The 5000-nt window shown below is 34.2% G+C and overlaps 1 pseudogene; it reads left to right on the plus strand.

Annotated features, from left to right (window-relative positions):
• LOC140042456 (large subunit ribosomal RNA) overlaps positions 1–5000 on the plus strand; it is a 9414-nt pseudogene that overhangs the window by 1388 nt on the left and 3026 nt on the right.

The raw sequence follows: 5000 nt of genomic DNA on the forward strand, positions 1-5000 counted from the left end.
CAAAAACTTGATAAACAATATTTAAAAAATCTCGCTGACGTCTAATCCAGTTTAATAATTATATACACAGAAAGTCGGGGCCCATTTGCCTGTTTTGCACACGTGGGTGTGCTGCTAAAGGCCTAGGCCTAACAAAGGTTTGTCACCTAGTACTAGGTTTAAGCCACGAAAAATAAATACTGTATAGGCCTAGGCCTAGAATAATATACTCTTAGTAGGCCTAGCCCAAGTATATGTCGTTAAGACTAAGAGGGGAAATCAGCAGGGCCAGGCTTAGTAACAGCTCTATCTAGCTAGGCTAGGCCTAATTTTTTAATATGGTGCCATCAAGACATAGGTAGGCCTAGGAGGATAGGTATACTTACTAACTAGCTTTCATGAGGGCCTAAGTTATTCTACAGTAGAAAATGTGAAAATATCATAGTCTATCTTCCTATGGCTTGAATATTATTACTAAACTATGGCAGCAACAGCATTGCATTTGTAGAATAAAAAATAAAATTTTGATTTTAATTTTGACAGTATAGTCCTAATAATAATATAATATTTCATCATGTATTTCAATCGCTAGTCCACCATTTTTTTAAATAATGATGATAAATATTTATAATTCAAAAATTGTACTACAGGTTCCAAAAATACCACCAACACAAACAAGTACGACTACTTTATTGATGCAAGTGAGGTTCATAAGAGAATCCATAATAAAGAAGAAGATGGCACTCCGTCAGATTTATCAGTAAGCCTATATTTTCTTTTATTGCGTATTCATTGTCGTGTACTTTATTCTTCTTTTTCTGAAAAATATAAACAGGTTTATTTAATTTTTGGTGAGCAGGGAGCTAAAAAGCACAAATAGTGTAATCAATAAAGTGTAAATTGTTACCAATTTTTCTTCTTTTGGGTTCAACTATTTCTTCTATTATGCATGGCTGAGTGGTAATTGCATGTGACCGCATCATGGATGTTAACTGTCCAAGTCTGTCATGCATCCCAGCAACTGTTCTTTTCCTTTTATTAAGCGCGGCGTGAATAGACTCCCCACCTTGCTCGCTAACCAGTCCCAGACCAAATCTCCAAGCCTTTAATTGGGGAATGACATGTTCCTCGAGCATATGTAATTTTGGAGATATACTTTTGTTGGTTTTTCGATATTCCTCCATAAAGTCTTTTATGGCTTCATCTGAATTTTTTTTGTAGAAGAGAAAAGAAACAGTTGCAGTGTATTGTAGGAAAAGAAACAATGGCATGTCTAAGGAATACCTTGAAAGGTAAGCATAATTACATTACCATTTCCTTGAATATCAACATCTGTGACAGGTTTTGAATGATTCAAGTTGTTGTGAACCCTAGAAAATTTTGAAAGGAGTGCATCGTACTTGGTGACCAATTCTTTTACTCTTTTGTCAATTAGCTGAATTTTTCCGATAGGAATCTCAGCTTCTTGAATTTTCATTTCATGTAGTGGAGCATTCACTAGTTCATTCCTAACATGGTCCTATTAAAAACAAATATACATTTTAAAAACTACAATTTTAATAATTAACAGTTGAAACAATATCAATTAAAAGAATAGTTAATTTACCTGGCAACATTTATGAACATGGTTACCAATAAATGATTTACCATGATAGGCTTGCCGTTGGATGCGATTTTTTTGTAGCACACGCTCCAGTGATGTGACAATTGGACCCGTTCCAAATGGAAGCCCATTTTCCATGCATTTTGTCTGTAAAATAAAATATAATACAAGTTTTGTCTTTAGAGTATGTGTCTGGCAAGACGCATCTATGTCATTTATTGTTTGAGTAACTTACCAGTGACTCAATCTCTTCTCTCAATTTGACTATCTTTCCCACATTGGTAATGATGCTACCATCAACACTTCCTTTAAGATAGATTAATGGCATTGCATCCTCCATCTCAGTCAACTTTAATTTCTTTTCTTCAATCTTTTCTTTGATATCAATTTGTGTTTGGATCTGATGTTGAATTATTTTATCAAACTTTGATTCAGAAGTGTCATCAAGTTCTCCATTTTTCCTTAGGGAATATATGAGGCAATCTATGCTGTGCGCCTCCGTCTCAAGCATATCAAAGAGCTTCTTGAATATGCCCAATGACAAGTGCAGGCTAGGAACAGACACCTAAACGATATAAATTTTAATACCAACAGTGCCATATAATGAAGTAAGTACATTTGTTTCTCTAATATAAAGATAATTAAAAACAAAACTGATGTACTTACATGATCTACCTCAATTGATACTAAGGGATTATTAACAACGCTCATGGAAACATCCTTAGATCGGCTTTCAATTCCGCCATCTTCCATAAACATTCTATAGTTGGCTCTGATTGAAGCCAATGATCGCTGTTTGGCGGGTGGTGCCTTTAATTGCATTTCTGCTTTTGGTTTTTCACAAAAGAGACAGCAGTATCGAGCTAAAAGTATTCAAATTTTTTAACAATGTTTAAAAATGCTAAAATATGCAGTAATACAGTATAAATAAAATTGGCTTAGAAAGATTTTGTATAAATTAAATGATGATAAAATAATTTAATAGTTTACCATTTGGTCCATTTAATCCATAGAGTTTTGTTAGATACTCATAGTCCCCAAAACAGAAAACTCTCAGTGTGTAATTGCTGAAAGAAATTATACATATATTTTTATTTTATTACTTGTATACGCATCCACATAATTGTTAAGTTGATATACTAGTTGTATTCTTACCGCCATTTTTCCCCGTTCAAAGCAACAACTTGGTGGGCCACTTCCGGAAGAGTCCGGTTAATATTAAACATCATGTCAGGGGCATCAAATATTAGTACGACGATGATGTTGTTAATTGAATTTGGTTTGGCGAGGCTACATATCTGTACCTCAAATTTGGTACTTCCACCTCCCTTATCCCCGCCAAACTTTATCCAAACCTCGTTATTATTGGGAGATAGGTTGTTCAGTCTGTAAAAAAATTAGTAAATATTAATTCAGTTTTTAATTAATTTCTTTTAACTTTTATTTCCATAGCAAATCCATAGGAACAAAAGTAAAGTCCTAAAAAGTAAGTTCTACACTTTGTAAGCACATATTAAAATTTAACTTCAGCGTACCTTGAGTGTTCATCAAGATATGAAAATACAACTTTTTTAATGTTTTTCAGTTTGACAGTAGGCGTTGATCTTAATTCTATCCCGTCTGGGGACGTCTCAGACCTAAAACATAGCATTTCCATTGTGGATTCAAAATAATCCCCAATGAGATCATTTTGCCGCTGCCGCATCCTTTTCTCTGATGGTATTGTCCCCTTCTCCACATATCTAGTACATAAAAAGGATTAATAATGTAGTCTCGCTTTATTACTAGACATACTTGACTGTGTCTAAAATGCCTGTATTCATGCATGGTTTTATTTAATCACATAATTGTTTGTTTACCTTCTTAGCTTTCGTAGCTGGTTCCATGCCAGATGGCAGTCTGACACCATTGCCAGAGCCTTATCTGTATCTATAGACGAAGTTGATGCTATGTTGGCTGCTTTTAAGACCGCTTGACTCATATGTTTGGCTGAGTACACTTTTTGATGGAAATCACCAGCCTCACTATTGCCAACTGATTTTATGATGCTGCTGATGCTATTTGCTCGTCTTGAAACAGTTCGAGAACTGGCCTTATCACTTGAGACTTTGGTGTTTGGTATGATAGCAATCTTTGCTGGCTGTAGATAAGAATTGTATTTGTATGTTTTATGCTAACAATTCTGTTATAATAATATTAATCTACTTTTTATAACATGCAATATGATAATTACAGAATTTGTTTTAAAGCACTCACCCGACCATTTGTTGCAATCAGCATTTCCTTACTTTTCTTTAGTTGATTGTAAACAACTTTTTCTGCAAACGTTTGTATTGTTTGGGAGACATGACTATCTTCTAGTGATTTCTCTAACACTGATACAGCTTTTGAAACATTATGATAAACCACTTCTTTAGTTGTCTGGTGTTCACAAATATGTCTCTGATGTTGAGAGTATTTTATGAACTTATTGCACGAGCATTGTAATTCTAGTGATTTTAGAGACTCTATTACAATTTGGGAGGCGGGTTTAAATTCCAGCATGTGCATTGGCTTTGCGCACACAAGACATGAACATACGTTAACATGGAGGGTACTAAACAAATTATACATACAACTAGAACAATAGTGATGTGAACAGTTTGACTCAAGACTGTTGAAAGACAAAATCGAGTTGCATATTTGGCAAATGAAAGGTTCAGAATTGATTTTGTCATTGACTGTAAATTTTGATGGAATAACGTCACATTCTGTTTCAGAAAATAATGTGTTGAGTTTTACTTGTTTTAGTCTCTTACCTGGTTTTGACTGTTCTGATAATAAATAACATGTGAAACATGATTGTTGTGTGTGTTGTCTCCAGATGTACCTTTGAGTTGTGCTAACCTTGTTATAGCTTGAAAATTGACAGTTCTTGCAAATGAATGGTGGATGTACATCTTTGTTTTCATGGGTTAAATCGATATTTAAAAATGTCAGGACGCTATCTTTTACTTTAGTTAGGTCAAATTTTCGCTGATTTCGTGTTAACTTGACACCACATACACGACATAAATTACTCAATGCATATGTATGGTACTCCATTTCACAAGAAAATAAAAAACAGTAACATACCACATACAGTCAATGCAAAACCAATACACAATTCTTTAAAAAATATATAATTAACTTTGCCCTAGGCCTATTTTTACCTATAAAATCACTGGAATTTTGAACAGAAATAAGTCAATTTCAAATTTAGCTCAAATCAATTTGAAAGTAGACGTCAGCCTGAATTTTGAGCTAAATAAAGAATAAAGTCTCCGCTTTCACTTGGAATTAACGGTGTTGCTCGAAAAAATTGCAGAGATTTGCTATCAGACGATCAAAAGCTTGAACTTACCGCGACGATAAACTTTCGCCGTGAGGGCGCTATTTA

This window comes from Antedon mediterranea, chromosome 2, assembly GCF_964355755.1.
Source record: "Antedon mediterranea chromosome 2, ecAntMedi1.1, whole genome shotgun sequence".
Classification (NCBI taxonomy): Eukaryota; Metazoa; Echinodermata; class Crinoidea; order Comatulida; family Antedonidae; genus Antedon; species Antedon mediterranea.